At 40.0% G+C, this 21261-nt stretch overlaps 1 protein-coding gene across 2 annotated transcripts in view; it reads right to left on the bottom strand.

Annotated features, from left to right (window-relative positions):
* BMPR1B (bone morphogenetic protein receptor type 1B) overlaps positions 1–21261 on the bottom strand; it is a 256031-nt gene that overhangs the window by 159802 nt on the left and 74968 nt on the right. The window contains exon 1 of one of the 2 annotated variants that reach the window (XM_049815320.1): positions 10190–10280. The exons of the other annotated variant lie outside the window; for it this stretch is intronic. The gene's annotated coding sequence lies outside the window, so the exon portion shown is untranslated. Of the gene's footprint in view, positions 1–10189; positions 10281–21261 lie in introns of those variants that run through there. 2 annotated transcript variants of the gene reach the window in all.

The following is a 21261-nucleotide window of genomic DNA, read 5'->3' as shown; positions in this document are numbered from 1 at the left end:
CTTTTACAGTTCCTTCAAAACTAGCAACATGAAATATAAAGTTTCACCTTCGTATCTAGAATATGTAAATTTTTCAGATTCTGATCTCGGGCTGACTTCCACCAACAAGAGCGTCGTGGCTGCATGGGGAGATGCCGCTGTCCATCTGCTTTACACTGATACAAGATCGCAATCAGATCTGGGTCATCTCACCTTTGAGTTTGCCACACACATAAATTAAGAGATCACACACAATAGTGCTTGTGCTAACTGAAATCTAACTTACAGGCATAAAAATTTTTTTAGCCTTTTCCCTTCCACCCACTGATGTGAAACTTATCTACACAAATAAAAGAGGAATTTCTTTATATTTGCTCTTTCCTTTACAAAACAGAGGAACACCATGCTGTATGTTTACCCATATGTCTATGGAAAATAGACCAAATATACCTCTAGTATATAAAATACTAGAGTATTTTAATAGCTAAGAAGCTATTAAAATACAGGGAATATATTTTCCATTATTCAAATATTACAAATATGTGCACCTAACACTATATTCAACATAATTACAAGCATTATAGTAGTCACATGAATATGCACTGCCTAATAATTACTTTGGTGGGTTTATACATGTCACTATTCATGAGATGTCTCTGCACATCCTCCTGGATAACGTAAGGATTTCAAAATCCAGCCACTAGAAAATGCATGAATAGCGTAACATGCCAAGTCGTCCTTTGCTGGTAGCCACTGCACTATTCCCTTATGCTTGTAACCACAAGTCACTGGTACACTGGGCATCACTGGGAGGTGGCTGCACTCTGTTCGTTCAAATCAAGCAAGTCCTAACAGGAAGAACAATCCAGTAATGCCAGCAACTCAATATGGAATGCTGAGTTTGAATAAATTTTAGCAAGATGTTCATGGCTGAAAAATGACAGCAGGGGATCCCTGAATGTTTCAGACTAATAAGCAGATGCCTTTCAATGGCAGAAAAAAATGGAAGCGCAAAACCTGACCCTTGTTGTTCTGAATACATATACGCTGCATTACTGAACTCCAAACTGGCACCTCAACCAAAACATGATATGTCAAACCTAGTTTTAATACAAAAATCATGAATAAAGACAGCACTGCTAGACTCAAGCTTGAACAGCATATGCCAGCTTATGTCCACAACTCCAAGTCACTGCAAACATTAACTCATCCACATATACACAACTCAGGTACATATCCTATGTCCTCTACCACTGTTTTCTTAGTCACAATAAACACAAAAGAAATATAATACTACACGTGGAACCAAAATTTTCCATTCAGTTTATAGAATGAGTATTCTCTCTCGCCTCTTTTCGTAATTCACTTATAGTTTAGATTTACAGTAGAGAGAGTATGTGACAACAGACAATACATGACAAGTCAGCAGGAGCCAAAGGTACCTCCTATGTGAGTCCCTGTTTTAAAGGACATGTAACTGAGGGGCTCAGGTCTACAGGAGAGATTTATTGTATTTGACTCCTGCAGGTGAGTAGTTCTTAAGTAGACAACAGCCATCTATTTGGACCAGTAGGATATCCTTACTTTTCAGTGTTTATCTTTCTCAATGTCTTAGAGGAGGTTTGACTGTGAGTGAACACTACCCTTTCCAAAGTTGATGTGTTTATTAGCCACTGAACTAAACGGAGGACGATTAGAATGCTCTTTGTTAAATGCCAGCTGAGACAATGAAAGCCACCACTCGAAGACCAGCGTGAACAGTAAGCTACTGCTCTCTCTGACAGATGCACTCAACAAAATTCTGCAGTTCTGGGCCACCTGGTGTGATCTCTGCTTTACATTCAATAATGGGAACCATCAGGGTTTCGGAGCACAGCACTCATGAGGACAAAAATGCAGTAACCTTCAGTCCACGGCCAGATTTCCCTAACTTGGGGATTTACTTTGCTTGCCCTGAGCACAGCCAAGGCATAAGCTTCCTAGAAGGGGCAGGAGGCTTTCAGGCTCTTCCAACTGTGATAGTACAGATGTACCTAAAGGGGCGAAGAGCTGACTTGGTTCCAGGTGTATTTCCTGCATTTAACTTGCATGGAGGAGCAAACTCAACAGGGAAGTCACAGGCAGCAGGGAAATCAACAGTTTGTTCCTCCCTGCAAGAGAGAGGCAGATTTTTCAGACGGGGTGCTGGATGCGAAGCCAAGTTTCATATTACAGGCAAGGAAACTGCTTCCCGTTGTTTGATCTTCCCACTTTAGGAAAAGAGCACTTGCTAAATATGGCATCAAAGACATTCTTATTGTCGTCATTACTTCCACCTGTCCACTGAAATACAACTCCAAATACCGGCTAAAACCTCACACCCTGGGTGGCAATGGTGCGTGCTCTTGGTTTGATGCCACGACAAGGGCAGTCTCAGTCACACCTTGAGGACTATTTTGCAGGAGATGCTGCTCTGACATAGAAGTAAAAGGTTTGCATCCTGTCCCCTAAGTAAAATATTTGCTGTCTGCCCTATAAAGACCAGCATAGGACAGTAAGCATGCTGGCTAAGAACTTGTATTATGCACAGTTTGCTTTTAAATTATGAGAAAAGGAAACATTTCAAAGAAAATCACACACAACTGTTTTAGGTTTCCTCTGAAGATATCAGGGCCCCTATCAAATCAACACCTCCTCTGCCTCCCTGCAAAAGCACCCTATACATATACACATATTCCCATGATTTTTTTCAGCTGTTCAAACTTTCTATTCAGATAGGAATTTTTAGAAGAGGCTTGGGGGTGGTGGTGGTGGTAAGATTTTGTTTTTAACAGAGTAACATAAGATCTTTATTGGAAATGTATGTCTATAATCATTGCTGCTCCTACTGAATAAAATCAGTTCAATAAATGAACAGCCAAGCAAACAAAAGAATGCAGTAACAGTGAAACTAATGACTGGGAAATCACAGGAGAGTCATATCATCATAAAACTTTTATCAACTGTTCAAATAACTTCTGTGATTTTTTTTCTGTAAAAGTTAAACAGAAATACACTAAAGTATCTAATTGCATAAATTTTTGCTTCCATAAATCTCCATCTCCAGTAAAGTCCATAAATTACCTGCATCATGAAAACTCAGCAAATCTGGCAGTGAACATAAAATTTGAATTCCTTCACATCAAAAATCATCACAAAAAACCTCAAAACCATCTGAAGTAATCTATATAAACTTTTCCAAATAAACCTGGTAAGTTGAAAATAAGCAGGATCACACTTACTTGAAAATGCCTGGATCGTTATATTCTGGCTATACCCAGAACACACGCCTATTTCCCAAGCCTGGCAGCCAAGCGACCCACAGGGCAGCCCAGAAAGAGTGGTGGAGCTGCTTTGCTTGCAGTGATTTTTCAGTGGGAACAAACTGCGTCTGAACTGCCAGCTAAACTCTGAGTGGGCAAGCACATCACGTAGTACAGGGAAGGCGACTAATTGGTAGAGGACATGAGAGCCTTTCAAGGAGAGGAAAAATTCGTGGCCAGATGAACATCTCTTATTCTTCTGCTCCCCTACTCTGCTCCCCTCTTCCCATTCACATTAATAGAAAATATCAAACTAACAAGGCAGTGCAATATATCACAATGCAGTTGTGTCACAGGACATACATTTCCCTGCCAAAATAAGGCCACATTTTGTTTCAGTGATACACGACAGCAATAACAGATTAGTCAACATACAAAATCCTAACAATAATAATGCAAAAACAACACAAGCCACGTGTTGGCTGATGTTCCCTGTAGTCTTTGTGTAAAAAAGATGTTGGAAAACATGTAGACATGACAGAGCTATAAGATGTCAGGCTCCAGCCATACTCATACACAGACTTCACGAGAATGTGGAGCCAACAGTTTTGCAGTCAAACTGCAGGGTAGCCTTTCACATCCTCCTCTCTGGGCTCTTGCCTGAACATAAGGATCCTGAAAAACATGGCTATTGACACCCTGCTTTGTGACTCACTGAAGTATTTTGAGCCTTTGAATCACCCTGGGAAATCACATCTGGAAGTGCACTAGAACATGCTATTGGGATTCAGAGGACAAGCACTAACCAAAAGCAGAGACCATTATCAACTGCTTTGGTATGGGCAGGCTATTCAAAACACGGTATTGGGTCTAACTCAAACCGCTGAATCCTGCCTGGCTTTTCCCACACATTGAAAGGATACACATGTGTTCCAGCCCTATCCTTAAAGTTCACCCCTTCCCTGCCCAGTGCTGTCTTTTATTTTCTGTATTTTCCTCCCTCCAAATATCAACTGCAGCAACGTAAAGTAGGAAATTCTTATAAAATAGAAATACAACACTGGCAGATGGCAAGAATGAAACAACAGAACACTTTCTTCCTTCTTTACTAATTACACTAAAAAGAATTTACCTTGGCAGTGCCTTTTCAAAACTGTACTACCAATTCCCAAATTTTCTTTGGTGATGCAGCCTGGTTAGATCTAGAGTTGCTCGTACTCAAAACTCTCCTGTCTCCTCCCTGAGGCTTTTCATCTTCAGACCTAAGTTAAACAGAGCACCAAACTTCTGTTTTACGAAGCTTCATATGTTTCCTACCTGCACATAATCTTTAGAGTGTTTTTCTTCCTTTAAAAGAAACCAGACTATGTTGTTATTGTATTAGAAGCTTATCTAGTGTTTGTTTCCTTCAGTGCTCTAATGTTTAAATGGGGTTTACTAAGCAGCTGAATTTTAACTCTGTGTTCATTGAAGGAAAAAAATGCTGTGTTTTTACACAGCTTTAGTCCCCTCATATTTTAACATTTAGCCTCTAGAACAAAAATACTTATTATTCAGCCCCTCTCACTACTAAAAAGCCAAACTGTGCTGTGCTTTAAAGTGCCTGACTCATCACTTGCTGGTACATCCTTTCATCACTTTTAAAATTAGTATGCAATAAGATGCTCAGGTTTTACACACTCGTTCTCCCCATGCACACTGAAGTAACTAAAGAGGCAGCAGAAAACCAGGCCAAGCTGCGTTATCTCTCCATACACGCCTCGTAACGCAACACTGCTGCTCACAAGAAACCTTTTTACGTTTGAGCGGGACACCCTTTCTCTTACATCTACCCTAAAAAGAGCTGGATTCATCCTAAGGCTGCCCGAGGTCACTCTGCAGTTCAACAGCGTGCTGTGAGTGCCAGGACACAGCTTGCCCCCACGGGCAGGCAGCACCCACAGACAGGTAAGGTGGTGTTAAGGCTGCTGCCCACTGCTGCCCGCCAGCACCCTGCCCCTGAGCCGCCATCGGCTGCTATAGGCTGCGGAGTCTACCTGGCTCTCAAAAAGAATGGCAAAAATGTTCTGAGCATGTTATTTCACATCCAATGATCCAGGAGCACTGACGAGTTTAGGAGTCCCATGCAGGACCGCTCGTATATAAATCAATGCATATGCAATGACTGCCAGATTTCCCCACAGAATATCTGGATTTGTGGCTTTTACCAACTCCAAAAAACAGGAAGCAAGAAAAAATAATTTTATGCCAGAGATCCTGAAAGAAATAGAAGCTACCTTGATGACGAAGCTTTTGTTTTTTTATTTTTAGGGCCTAAGTGAAAAAGCTTTATGCAGGCACTGATGGTGCAGTACGGAGAGGTATTAAGTGTTGGAGTTCCATTACAACTCAACTTCAAAAAGGAGATGGCACTTCTGGAAGAGCTTGAGGCAGTTTGAAATGCTCCCTGCTTTATTCAGCATGGAAGCCATATTTAATTAAACTAGACAAAACAGATGTTTCATCATTTTAGCTGGAAATGACGGTGCATGGGCTCCGCTAGCACAGGGATAGCCAACTGGGGCTTCCCAGCTCGCCAGCAGCCCATAAAGCTGCTACTGGGGGGCCCTGGCATTGTATTCAAAGGCACTTTTAAGAGCCAATATGGTAAGCTGTGCAAGATATGATGTGTAGGGAGCCCCATAAAATCCTTTAATGGAAACAGCGGGCCTGTGTTGGAAAAAGTTTCAGGAGCTGCGTACACCAGTATAAAGAGTTCAGCTCCTGTAAGGCACCACAGCCAGTCTGAGTGTACAGGCTCCTATAGCCCCAAACCTCACCCCGAGCTCCTGGGATGCTGTTTTCTGTGAAGAAGTTTGTGATGTCAAGTCACAGTTCATACAGCAGGAAACATTGATATAACAATAACAGATCACTTTTTTCTCCCTTTTTTGCATGTTAGACCATCAGAGGCAAGGTGACTAGGTTAGACAGCTAGAAGCCCATCAGTAAGACCAGAATGGCAGAGCAATCTTCCTGGTCTACGTGCTCTGGGAAGGCAACATGGATCTAACAGGGATAGGTGGCTGCCACTGGGACAGTACCATTGAAGGTCCCCCTAGTGAGTTATTCTTAGGTAAAGGACTATCAGTTATAACTCCCTCTAGATGGAAGGCAGTCCAAGGCTGTCTCAAGGAGGGATATGTGCAACATCGAGCGTCTTTCTACCTCTTCTTTCTTCCATTACATACAAATGTCACGACCCTTCTCTTTAAGCAAAAGCTCTGCAGGTTTCTGCTACCGTCACCTGCAGCACCGAGTATTACTCACTTCCAGACAGAAGGGAAGGCAGGACCCCCACTCTGAAGAGTATTACAGAAGTAAGTATGGGGATGAAGGCAGCAGCCAAGCCGACGGTTATGGAGCAGCCCTGACTCCTGCTTTGCTCCTGCTCCTGGTCCCCAGTGGTACAGGGTGCAGCTTCTCCACTGTACGGGGACCTGCCGGTCAGCTACACTGGATACTCAGGATCCCAGCCTGGAAAAAAAGGCTGCAGGGAGCATCGAGGCACTTCTGCTTCAAGGAGCCTCATTAGGAAACAGATTCCCCGGGTATATAGGCCTGTGTTTACGAGACTTTCCCTACCACGTCATCTAAAACCCCCTTATGTAATTCACCAGCACAACATAAGGGGCAGAATGTGACTATCACTGTGTAATTGACTGGCTCCCAGAATATACTTCTTGCCTGTTTACTTAAGTTCTTCACAGCCTCCCCTAGCTACTCAGAGCAGCCACCACTTGACCAGCCTGAGGAAAAAAACAGCAGCGGCTCTAAGCAGGCCAAGAGAAGACCACCACCAGTGAGGAGCCCTTACACACTGGACCTGGAAAAAAGCTGATCTCTCATGTCTAAATATGAATGATACTGTAAGTACTCAAAGGTATAACCATAAAAAAGCACAAGCATCAACAGTCAGAATATGGAACACCCACTGCTACAGATAAGATCTTCATTTCTAAAAATGATATGAAACCTGGAACATTGAAACCTCTGCTTGAACTGAAATCTGTTTGATACTCATGTACAGTAATTACACTTTCACTCCTGCTTTGAAAGATTAAAAGCACTAATGTGGTCATTAGGGAATCTCATCTGTTTAAAGCCAGAAACAATCAGAATCCACAGAGGAAGGAAGGAAGGAAAGAATTAATACAATCACCTTTTCTCGATGCTTGTTTTGTGTATAAGGACTAACACATTGCCCAGTTTTCCACTTGAACTACCATTTCACATTGGCAAAAAAAAAAACCCAAAAACAAAACAACCAAACAACCAGTCTTTGGAAAACAGTGAATGACTTTTTCATGACTGAGTATCTGGTTTATATTTGAACATACAGGAAATAGATTCTCCTAATCAGCCCTTTTTACCTACTGCCAAAAATATGAGAGTGCAGCTTTACAGCCAAAGCAAGCTGTTATCCACTGCTTTTATAATTCACTCCAAACCCCTACATTAATGCAATATTGCAAATGAGTGCTTATATGCAGCAGAACCAGGAAAAGCAAATGACAGAGTCCCTCTGACATGTGCACAAATCCTACAGACTTCCCATTCTGGACCATTCTTATGCTGATTTTTCCCAGCACAATTTAATTTTATGAAAACCCCAAAATAAATCCTATAAAAAACCATGCATACAAAACATAGGAAAAGTCAGTTGTCCCTAGTAAACTCTCTAAGAAAATATACCTTTAAAACGTCTGTTTGCATACAGTATCATTCTGTTCATACTCTTTCTGCTTACAAAAAGATGAAGTTATCGCACATTCTGGCTAGTTTAAATGTGTTCTCATTTTCCAAAACACTTTTTTTTTTTCTCCCCCAACAGAAAATACACTTTTGGCCATTTGTCCTAGAGAACTGCTCTTCCACCTTACTTACCGCACAATCACTGCACAGATGGCTTATGTACATGCAATTAATCAAAAAAAAATCTACATATCAAATTTATTGTATATGTGCCAAACAACTGCACAATTCATCAACATACAGTAAATTCATAGTATTTAGAGCACTTCAGATTCACTGTCCAGGTACAGGCCATATGGCCAGCCCTACAAAAACGTGACTTCTTAGATACCAGCTACCAAACGTGGATGCTTGCCATGCAGCTGGAACAAGCATTTTATTAGAATCAGTAAGAGATAAAGCTCACAGCATCTTTAACACTGTTAAGTGACAGACGATTGATCCGTTTTCATTTCCTCTACCAGTCAGGGAGGACTTCCCCAAGGGAGGAAAACATTCATATGCACATGAGGAACACTTTCATTCTGACTTAAAGCCAGCAAGATCAAAAGAACATTCAAGATCTATAATTTGGGGGAACAGAAATTAGAAATAATAAGGCCAGGTTTGAAAAATATGACAAGTGTTTTAACAAAAATATGGCACAATACCTAATGTATTGTGACAAGGCAGAAAACACTCGCTTCCTAAGACAGGGCACCTGAATAAACATTTATTACCCTGACCCAAGTGCAACCAAAGAGTTCCAGAGTTTATATGCTAATGTACCTTACTTCAAAGATTTCCTTAAGCTACATCAGAAGGCAAAATCTCTAACGTCAAGAATTTTAGCACTGAAGAAAAGGGGGCTGACAAACTCTCATGCTGGCAAAAGGACAAGATACTGAGAAGCGTTCAAAGATACAAAACCTTTATTTTTCTTGAAATGGACTATCTCCGTTTCCTGCAATTGCAAAACCTGTACCTAGGTGAGCTTTGTTCCCACACAGGACTAAACAAAACCTGATAAATATTTCCTTTTTCTAAGATACTCCCCAACAGCCACTGCTACCCTTCTAATTTTTAAATTACTTTGTGTTACTGGGTGCTTGCAAATCAGGAATTTGATCTTCTGGCACCTGGGCAAGAGAGCGATGCAGCCAAAGCATTACAAAGAAAGGTCCTGTGGCAACACAGTTTACTGGCAGAAGGCTCAGGTCAGCTGCTGGGACTGTTTAGAGGGCTGCTTGGAAAGATTATTTTAAAAGTAAATAAGATAAAAGGAGACAATCAACTTCACTAACTCAGGATAAATCCTAATAAGGTAAGGAGAGGCCTGCTCAGGACAAAGAGTGAGGGACCCCAGCAGGGACTACCAAAAGAAAGAACAAAGAGTTAAGCAAAACAGTCAGTGAATTTGGGGTAGTCTCTCTTTTTAAAGTGATCCACATTTCTCATGCTACTAAAGTAAGAGTGTAAGCTTTGTAAAAGGGTCTGTTTCTCTGCATACATTTACCTGTATCCTGAAGGAGTCAAACCAGAAGTCTGACACCTTCAGCAGTCAAGTTTAGGATAAAACAGTTGGGATAGATGGAGCATTAGGAGTCAGACATGGGTCCACAGAAACCAGTGGCTGGTCTTCGGTTCCAGCTCTGAGTAAGCGCTGCTCAACACCAAGTTTATCCTTTAAAAGCCTGTCCCAAGATGGCAAGCACAGATAATGTCTGTATTCCTCAGGATCCAGAGGCTCACAGCACGTGGTGCTTAGGACACTGCTAGATTTGGTCTGTAACATTAAAACCGGATCATGTTCTGGAAAATTACTTGGTTTCAGTTATCAGTATTCATGGCTGGTGCTCACTGTCCAGAGAAATGCCAGTTTTAAAGAAAAAAAAAAAAAAAAGTAGCCATCTATTCTAATTAGAAAACCGCTTTTGTAACCAATTACTCCTATGCCCCTAAAGTTTACTTATTGCTACTGAAACCTCCTGGGATGATTTGCATGACAGTCACGTGGAAAGTTTGGGAAAACAGAGTGGGCAAAGGGGAGAGTGGCTTAGTTGGCTTTGGATGGGAGGGAGGGTATTTCCTGTTACAGGTACAGCTTCCTCCTCCTCAGACTGATGACCGAGAAGCGGAAGACCGGAAGCGCTCACAGGTTGGGATGTGGGGCCTGGTTTGTTCCCTGTGCACCAAGCACGTAGGCCAGGGTTCCAGATCCAGGGCTCGGACACCAACCCCTCCTGATTTCTAGGTGGGGCTTAGACGAATTACAGTCAGTCGAAATAGTGAAGCTAAAAATGAAAAAAAAAAAAAAAAAAAAAAAAGATCATGCTTAGTAATGCTAAGAATAGTAAGGTCTTTTTCAAGGGTACTGGGCACAATGATTATTATTTACAAGATAGACATGATCTAACAACAAGGCAGAAAACACATTAAGTTTCTAACACATAGATTACATAAAGAAAGAAGGCACCATTCTAATCATGTAGTGATAGTCCTTCGTTGTACACTGTACCAGAACAGCAAGATAGTACATGGCTACCACAGTAAGATGAGGTACCACTTGTTCATTTCTCACTGCGAACAAAGACCCTGACAGCATGTGGCATAAATCCTAACAGTCTCGGTTGGATAAAGTGATCTCTGCTCCATTAGTAGCTTTTAATAAGGTCTATGATACCAAGGACATTCAAAAAACCTGGAGGATAGTTAATATTATGTCAACATTCAAAGAAGGACAACCCAAGTAACTTGCAGGCCATTTATAATCCAACATCAATCCAGACAAGGAAAGGAAATATTTTCGGGGGATTCATTTGATACAGAACCAAAGAACAGTTATTAAATTAGTGCCAGATGTCATGGATTTATGGAAAATAGATCTAGTGAAACAAAGTAGGTTTCATCCTCTGATCAGTATACCAAATTTATCTGATTAAATAGGGGCTTACAAATGACGCACATCAATATCTGAGGCATTTCACTTTGTACTATCCAAAATTCTGATTAAAAATTTTGACGCTAAAAATAACCAATAAGCACATGTTCAAAAAACTGGCTGATCTCAGAGTCATCACCAACATAGAACTGGACCCTACTTTCAACATCTGTATCGAGGCTCTGCAAGAACATGTATTAGCCCAGTAGTATTTAACACCAAGTTGAACTGTTTCTCCATGCAGCATTGCTAATATCAAAATCAGCTTAAAATTTTGTGGCCCACCTTTAAATGACATTTTTAAACTGGAGAGAACACAAAAAAAGATTTGTAATAAGCAACCAGAAGTTCAACTTGTTTAACTTACAGAGGAGCTCTGAGAACAGACTTTACTGCAGTTTCCAAGTACCTCCATTGGAAAAAACCACGAACCTTACTTCATCTAAGGAAAGCATAAAAAAACACCCCCAAAACTCAGCTGTAGACCAAAGTTCTGGAAAGGGTGATTAATCAATGATCTAAATTACCAAAGCCAGTCATGTTGGATTCTTCAGCTCTTGATACCAAGAGATTAAGAATCAGAAACATTTCCAGAATATATACAACAACAAAGTACAAATTTATGTTAGTCGTGTAAAATCTACCATCTTAATACAGGGTAAGTACAAGAAGTACAATGGCTAGTGATATACAGGAGGATCAGACAACTTTTTTAACACACCCTTCTGGTCTTACATTCTTTAACTGTACAAATGGTACCAAAAAAAAAAAAAAAAAAAAAAAGCAATTGAAGATAAAAGCTAAGAACCTTTAGGCAACAGCTGTATTTTTAATCTCTACAAAAGAAAGTTAACGTTAACATTGCATCAACAGTGAAGACGTTTTATTTATACAAATAAAGAAGAAAAAGGCACATCATTCTCCTCTTTCATTTACTGTATTGTCTTTAATACTTACAGACTGCTTGACTTGCTGTTGCTGACAGGAGGAGAATGAAGTAGAATGTGTCCAGTACAGTACAACATGAAACTGATAACATTATCCTACTTGAATGTCAAGTTTGCTTTGGTAGCGCATGAGTGATATGAAGCCAAAGGCGGGGGGGGGGGGGGGGGCAGGGAATCAGCAACAACAAAAATCCCTAAGACACTTAGGGGAAAAAATACAGCTAAAATGAGCAATTGATCTCAGGGAAATACAGCTTGGAAAGGATCACTATTGATAAGAAAAAAACACAGCAGGAGAAGACCTCAAAAACAGATGGGAAGAGAGGTGGCAGCATAAAGATCAGAAATAAAATACTGCATGGCTTGAGAAATTTAGCTGTAGGAACAAACTGTACAACTAGATTAAGGAGGAGGGTCAGAGTTGCTAGAGCACTTCACTACTTTCTCTTCTATCAAAACCACACAAAGTTTGTCAAAGTTTGCACAACGCCTGCTGGATCACATACAGGATAAACAGCTTGCCAGGCTGTGCTTCTGTTTGTTCAATGCTACTGCCTGCATCAGAAGCTGGAAACATTACTTTCAGAAATTCCAGCAAAATTTCATCTTCTAGGACAAGAGTAACATCCCTGTCGCCAGCTGATGGAATTAATAACACCAAACTACTGCCAAAAAAATACAGAAAAGCTGCAGTGTCAAAGAAGCGACACTTACACATGGAACCTTTGCCCTGCAAGAAGTAAAACGCCAAATCCCTTTAAGCCGGTGTGACACAGACATAATCTACTACTAGCTCCAATACAGTTAATAATGAAGAAGGTCTGTGAGGAATGAATACATGAGGAATGAGAAAATTCTTTATGGAAAACAAAGAGACTCAGATGAGCTTGATACCACCTGGTATCCCAATGACGGAGGAAAAAGTTGCCTGTCCAGGTGTCTTGAAAATTGGTTGTGGTTTACTGAGCAAGCAATATGTAGCCATTTCTTCATGGTCCACACTTACCACTGTATGTGACAGTTTACTACAGATGAGGAGCTTGACTAATTACTGTTATCACCTGACCCATTTCACTGATGAGCAGTTACTGCTCTTGTGTAAATACCATCTTTATATATACAGTAGCCTTTTTAGCAGATGGAATATTCCTTTTCACTTCCTGAATTCAATGACAACCTGCCTTTTTTTTTTTTTTTTTTAATGCAGACTACTTTGCAACCTTGAAGGTTCACCAACAAACGTGAAACTGGCACTGAAGCTCTCATGTAACAGTTCTGATTTTTGGTTACACTCCTACAAATAACATCTCAATTAGCTGTAGGATGGCCCAAGGATTACAACCCAAATTACTGAAAAGGCAGCGGTCCTTGTCCTGTATCATCTCATTAAAAAAAAGCTCCAACCCAGAAAACCATTCACTGCCTTTCTCAGTGCACTTTGTGTCCAGTTGAGGTTTGTTCATTCACCATCGCTGCAGTTCACACAAATTGAGCCTTACAAAAGCCACCTCATCCAATCTGTCAGTATTTCTCCACCACATGAACACACAGGGGAACTTTCAGCATATCTTCTCTGCAGAATTTCTCTGGTCCAAAACACCAAGTGGTGGTTTCGCACTTTGACATAAAACATGAGAAACAATACACATTCAAAACTGAAATCTCTCATGAGGAATCATTAAAGATAAAGAGGGTACTGTATGAATGCTTTACAAAAACCATATTATTGAATTCATGGTACTGCCAAAACTCTGGATAATTTCATTCCTTGACTGTGCTCTCAAGTTTCAGCAACATACAAAGAATTCATTTTCACCTTTTAATCTTATGGATTAAATACATTTGAGAAAAAATTTGGAGCAGAAAAGAGACCTCCCAGTTTATAACTCACATATTAAAGAGGACCTCCTGCTAAGAGCAACTATTCTCTAAATATTGATTTAACAAAATTCATCACTTCAAATGCATGGTTTATGATGTTTGCACCAAAATAAATGGTTCCCAGTGCAAAAACTGCCATACTTGATGAAATATGAAGGCAAGTGTTTTTATAGGAAAACAAAATATTATGGAACTCTTAAAACAATGAGAAAATTTCAGACATCACAAACAAAACCCAAGGCGGCTGCAAATTCTGCTTCTGTGGAAGAGTCTACCTGTCATTACTAAATATATTGCTTTTTAATTCTGTAAAGACTCAATAATCCAGAAACATCTGAAAAAAAAATACAATTCACTGTTGATTTCTGGGAGAAAAAAAGAAGTCAGATTTACTTTTTTCTTTATTTTTACAATTAGCCTCAAGTGGAAGGCGCTATGAAAAAAAAAGAAGCCATGTTTTCTGCTTTCCTGCAAATAATGAAACCTCAACAACCTTTCTACATATATTCTTAACATATTCTTCTGGCATGCTGTTAAGAAAAGAGTTAACTGATTTAATTGTTATAGATGTCAAGGGATTTGAGGGCACCGAGTTGCTCACAAAATGTGCTCAACATTTGGCATAACTGGACTTTTCTAATACCTCTGAATTTATTTATTTATTGAATCTTTCCATCCTGATTCAGTAGCTAGCAGAAATTGTCCAATTATAGGGAACACAATCCATTTGATTTCTGGTCTAGAGGCCAAAACCTGGCTACCTTTTAAGTGAGAGAGGGGCAGGTGAAAGACATGGTGCAAGAATTATCTTGCCTTAAACAAGTATACTAAATGAAAGGCAGTGAAGTCCAGGGAAATGAACGCATGCAGATGTAGTAACACATAAGTGACAAAACATTCCTTAAAATAAAAAAAGTATGAGCACTAGTAGACCTTGCTAATAACACACAAAATATGACTGGCTTTCCTTTTATATTTAATTTTACCGCAGCCAAAGTGTTCAGTACGCTCTCCAAAGCTGACTATTGATCACAAAAACAGAAAAAAGGAAGTTCACAGGCCACTTCTGACTTAACACACTTAACAAGATACATGAATAAAAGACAGATCCAGACAAAAATCAATTTATTCCAACAAGCTCTCCAAGTGGAAAAAATGTCTGACCTTGCTTGTGGGTTTAGCCTCTTAATTAATACTACCTCTAGGGAGACAATAATGCTCACAAGTCCTGCAACATTAATTTTTTCTTATTGGAACAGATTATCTTTTTGAATTGTATAACATCTGTCCATTGATGCAGCCATCCATGAAATTATTCCTTCATTAAATGCCTACCCTCCTCAAACAAGACAGGCCACAATATTGAAGAAATCTTGCTCCTATTACATCTGCTAAAACCTGGCCCTTCTTGAAAATAAGAACCTCTTTGGAACAGGGGGGTCTCAGAGCCACCACAGTTAGCATCTGCCACCTCACATGAAACACTCCTACAAGCACCACACTTCCTAATAAAATAATTGCTAAGAAAAAGATCGAAGTGATCTCTACGCCTGCAAGTAACCCATTAAATAGTATTAAAAGAGAGCAGGTCACTCAGAGATTAAATTCTAACATAAATTCCTTTATTAATCAAAATTTGGGGGCGGGGGAGAGTAGATGTGGTTGGTACAAATGGTAAAACTATATTGTAATTGTCCTAAATTAGAAGCAGCTCCCTCCTGCTCAAGCCCCATTTCAGGAAAGCTGGCATACTGCCAGCTACGCTAATTAAAACACTTGCAAATACTGTCCCTATGCACCTTCATCACAGACCTTTCCAGATGAGAAGTCGCATGCCTGATTTATATCAATATGATCAGACAACGTACCGAGATATAAAGAAAAGTGCCTACAGCAAGCGTTTGAAGTCATGTATTTGCTACAGTGCAAGTCAGTAACCCAAGACACTGGAAAATGAGAGCATGAGACCTGGGAGATTTTGAGCTGCTGTTCTCTGCTGGCGCCAAATTTCGGAAAGAACCTTACCTCACTTGAGAAATGCTGTATTTTCCAATTTAGAAGAATTCCTACCTCTTAAATTAAAAATGCACTAAAAGGTTTTCAGACATGGCTGGGAGCAATCCACGTTGATGACACTTTAGATAGGTCTAGGTTTGCAGGGAGAACATGGGGCTGAGGAGCATCCTGCCCTGTCCCAGCTCCAGCCCATCACCCAGCCCTTGACTCCATGCCACCAGCTGTGCTGCCTCCATTACAGGAGCAGCTCAGTAGTAAGAATGAGCACCCACAGTTGGAGGAAATGAGGCAGAAAATAATTTTTACCACTGGAAAGAGTGTCTGTGGACCTGTACCCAGGAGTGGCATCCTCAGTATCTAAACTGCTGCTGGGAACAGACCCTATACTCCTAATGGTGTAAAGATACTTTTCACACTGCTACAAGTTTATTTCCTAAAAGCAAAAAGGATGCTCTATGGAATACAGTATGACTTATATTAAGAAAGAAGGTTAAAAAGGTTTCTATATTGCAAGACTGAGAAAAAGAAAGAGCAAACAGATTCCTCTAATTGAAGACATACTAGTTTCCAATCCAGTTCAACTTTTTCAGTTGCTCATAGTTTTATCAAACATTTCTTTTCACTCATTCTCATTGCCCAAAGGGAAAATGTTGCTAAAGTCAGCTAACATGCATGTTATGTGTTACTGAGTCAAAGGTGAACGAGCCACACAAATGTTCTCCAAGTACACCAGATGAGAAATCTTACAATTAGGGAAGATTTCAGGCAAGTATTATTAACTTGGCTTAGTTTTATGTAGGCTTCCTCTGGATTTAAAAATTAACTCTATATCTAAGAAAATAACTTCAGATGAGAGCCTTGTATATTTTAATTTAGTGCCACGGTCCCCTGAAAGGTTTAGCAGATTATTTTTTTCATTCTTCTAATTCTTTAAGACTCTCCAACTTCACAATGAATGCCTGTATATTCAGCTATTTCAATAGTTAATGCCTCAGGGGGAAAAAGCATTTTTCAAATGCAAATTTCATTCACAATTTTTAATTTTTCAAATGTAAAATCTAAATTAGCACTAAAAGATCATTACGTGGGTTTTATACAGTGTTAGTTGGTATTCTTATACCCAGGGCCCTTCTGAATCAGAGTAGCTTTGGCGGTTCTGGGATTTCAGTCAAAAAAAGAAAGTTAGGGAAGAGGCAGGCAAGTCCAAGCTAGGAGCTCCTCAGTTGTTGATGAATTTCTGTTTTGAGCCCAAGAGATAAAACACTTGGGCTCAAGCAAGAGATAAAGCTATTCAGAAAGCACAGATATGGACATCAGTTTGTTCTGTAGAGTTTTCCTTTCTCCTATAAGCATTTTACCTCTGAGAACTTACCAATTTTAGAAACTGTACAAAAATAAAGCACCTATTTCATATTAGGTCGATTGAAACAGAACTACCTACATAAGTGAAAACATCCCAAGTGATTTTTGTCCTTGCTTATCTATCCAGGACGTCCAGGATCACAGACTTGGAGTTCTCTGAGAGGGCAACAAAAGCAGAAAAATGAGGCTCACAGTAGCTTATACAACAATTTTCTACTCAACTTCATTTTCAAATTCTTATGCACTAGAAAATTATGCAATGCCAAAAAACACACACTTCAGGTTGATTAAAGAACAAAATCATACCCCGAAAAGATCTAGCTTACAAGCAGGATAGAAGACACTAATGAAAAGGAAGTTGTAAATCTTATAGCCACAGGAATATCTCAGCAAGTAACATCTAAAATAAGTCAACTGAAAACCCTTATGTATTGTTTACTGTATTTCTTAGCCCTTGTATGCCAGCATTTTGTTATTTGCCTTTTCTCAGCACATTCAGCATCTCACAACACTTGATATCAGATACAAATTATATGTACCACCTGAACAACAGTCAAGAGACAGAGGGATGGGAACTGAAAACATGTGTTTAAAATGTATGGCCAACTGGCAGCTTTTAAATTATTTTGCTGCTACTTTTACTGTAAAAATAATCAAAACCTGCATGAAAACTACATGCTGAAATACATGGTAGGACCCTGCTCCCCTGAGCATCCAGGCCTACATGTCCCTTTCCCTGGACCTGGGGTCGGCAGCTGGTCCAGCCTATCATGACCTCAAGCCTAGGAGGGATTTCAGTAGTTTTAAAAAAGCAAACTAACAACATTCGTATTAAAATGCACATACACCTCTCATACTAAAACTATGCCCAGCTATAATACCATTAGCCTTCAGCTCAATAGTTCAAATATGTTCAAATTTCGACAACACATCTTTGATGTACGCTTCCTGAAGCTGCTCTTAAATTGTACTTCCATACTTGCTGCTCATACAGCTATGATTGTAGCATTCTTTCTGATATTAGTTTTAAACTTCATATCTGAGAAGAAAAAATAAAATTTTGGGTGGTAAATACAAATCACACTTGCACTGGGACAAAGTTTGCTTTGTGGACAGAGATGGAAGGAGAGAAGAGCAGCGGACGAGAGCTTTCCTATCCTATAAAGCAAACAGAAGCACATTTGCTAAGTTGGGAGCAGGTTCCACGAGTGCTAAGTATGAACAAACTCATCTGGGAAGGTGAGGGCACTTCTACAGGGGCATGTACTTAAAGCAGAAAATACCTAGGCATATCTGATGGTGCACAAGATGAACTTGAGCGAACCTTCAAATGCCTGCTGAGTACAGGACATATTTTTAGCTTTCTTTACAAACTGAAAAGAGTAGTTCCCAAAGCTTGAAAATGGATTATTTAATTTCATTTTATTTTTCCTGGCATTTTATTGCAAACACTCTTAAGACTGTTTTCAGGTTAAGAAAAACAAGCGAAGGGAAAATGCACAGGTTAGAGTTTGCTCTTCTTGAAATTTAGCCCAGAATTGCTAAGTGCTAATCTCTGGAGGAAAAGCAAACTAATTCTGTAAGAGCAGCTCTGATTTTAGGCCATACGATCTGTTTCTCACATCTCTCACAGATTTCATATAGTTCTTGACAATCTACCATTTGCACAAAATCCCAGGAAGATTTTATTCATTAAATCTAATGATCGTAGCAAACTCTCTTCTCTCTTAATAAGCTTTCAAGAGCACATGCCAATAGCAGCATTCCTGAACTACTACCTACCAACTTAATGTGGCTGTGGCAGCTGAAATTTTGCTTTCCTGAAACATGATCAAAAACAACATACTAATATCTGCTTAGAAAAGAAAACAGTAACTGAAAATAGGGCTTTTCATATTAACAACTAGTCAATGTCTCTTAAAACTTAGTAAAATTGTTCAAGTATATAACGATGTCACCAGTGGCATTTCGTGAAACTGTACATTTCGAAATACAGTCTGTACCTCACATCTCATTTTCCGAGTAATTTGTATACATGATTAGCAAGTCATGATTCTGTGTGACAGTCTCCATTTAGCATTTATACACTAAATGGAACACAGTTAATTTCTAATTGACTCTCATTATTATTTGCTTAAATTTGCTGGGGGGGGGGGGGGGGGGGGGGGGGAACAAAAGAAAGGTTTTGTTCTTTCTTCACTAACCTGTTTAACCTTCTGCAAAACATACTAAAGCTTGTTATGTTTGTTGCAACATTAGAACAGGTATTAGAGTGGATGCTTCAGAAAGCTACACTAATAATTCAGCTATATACACAGGGACAAAAGCAAGAGACTTCAGTCACTGCAGGGAGAAACATTTTCTGCAGGGCACCCCTAACTCCACAATTCAGGCTCTCTAACTAAGGTGTGCCTTTCAGCTTCTCCTGCATGGAGCCCACTGTGGTTCTCGCTCCCTACGTACCCTTAGCCCATACAAACATAGTGCTTAAGCTGAAGGCCCCTCACCCTTTTGATTTTTTTTTTTTTCCCCTTTAAAAACATATTTCTCTACGTTGAAGACTGCTTTTGTTCCCAGCTCCTCAGTGGGGGTAAGCCCTTCAGTGCTTCTTGGCTGAGCAGCAGATGTAACGTGCCACGCGCCCCTTGGGTTGCAACACGGACTGGCCAAAGCCCTCCACGGTTAAATGTGCTTGGACTTCCTCTCTCTGTGGGACAAAAGCAAATGAATAGCATCCATCCCTCACCCCACTATCTGTGAAAGGACTCAGATTCCCAGGCAGCTGGAACCTCTGCTTTTTCCTCTGTCTACCTCCACCCTGGTGCAAAATAAAAGAAGGGGGGGGGGGGGGGGGGGGGGGGGGAAGGGAGGAAAAAAAAGAAAAAAAGAACAAAAAGGAAAAAAGAAGAAGAAAACAGAAGGGGAAAAAAAAAAAGAAAAAGAAAACAAGAAGAAAAAAAGCAAAGACAATGAAACAGTATTTGAAATGAGGGCTGATCTGTAAGTTGATCCTTGCGTGTAGTCCTCTAACCTGCACTGAGTCTTTTCAGGCCAGTGGAGCACATAGATAAGGAGTTATATCTATCTAAAGCAACGTCAGGTTCACTGTAAGATACATGGACTTGAACGTCTTATGAAGCTCTGCACCGGGGCCACCAGCAAACTCCCCCAAGTCAAAGCAGAATAGATGAAGGGATCGAGATTATCTCTCTCTCTCAATTGTCATGGCTCTTAAACAACACGGCACAACAAGCAGTAAAAGGGTTACATAGTCCGATCCTGCACCGTGCTAGGAATTGGCATCTTGTACAGCGAAGTGCAGGGGCTTCTGCCTTTCTGAGCAAGGTTTCCTGAAAATAAGCATGTGCTGGCACTATATGGCACTTCTGCAATAAGCCTCATACATCTGGCACAAATTTATGGAGGTGCTGACCCATGAAGATGAAATGAACATTCTCCAAGCCCCACAGACTAATCTTTGCCCCTTCTGTTCCAAATCCAAAGCACATTTGTTGACTTTGCTTTCTCAAACAAAAAAGCATATAGCCACATTTATACTCAATGTAAGAAATGCATAAATAAAAGAACTTTAAATTTGGCAAAATAACATGCCACTATATAGTTTTCTAGCAAGATACCTATATATACAGCCAAAATTCCGCTCAACGGGGAGATGAGTAAAGTACGAGTCTTACTAAAACAAAGGCAGGCTATTAATATTAAACTGCTGCTTTTCAGATTCAGAAGTGAGGAAGGTTCTATTTTAACAGAGTTTTTTTAAAAGCCCAAAAGCATAGAAGACCTTGAGTATATTTTTTTTATTATTACTTTCTATTACACCCAAGGCCCTATCATTCAAATTAAAGATAAATATTGTCATTCCAGTTCAGTGCTATTATACCAGCTATTTTCCCCTCCCCTACGATCACTACCCTTTTTTTTTCCTTCTTTTTTTCCCACTCTTTATGGCCACAGTGCAAAAATACAACTGACGCAGAAGGTCGGCGCCGTACACAAAGCCAGCACTGAATCGGACTCGTGGGCCCGATCTCCTGCACTGTGGTGCCTTTCTGAAAGGGAG

The sequence above is a fragment of the Accipiter gentilis genome, chromosome 12, assembly GCF_929443795.1.
Source record: "Accipiter gentilis chromosome 12, bAccGen1.1, whole genome shotgun sequence".
NCBI classification, from domain to species: Eukaryota; Metazoa; Chordata; class Aves; order Accipitriformes; family Accipitridae; genus Astur; species Astur gentilis.
Note: the sequence above shows the minus strand (reverse complement) of the source record. Positions and strands in the feature narration are given on the sequence as shown.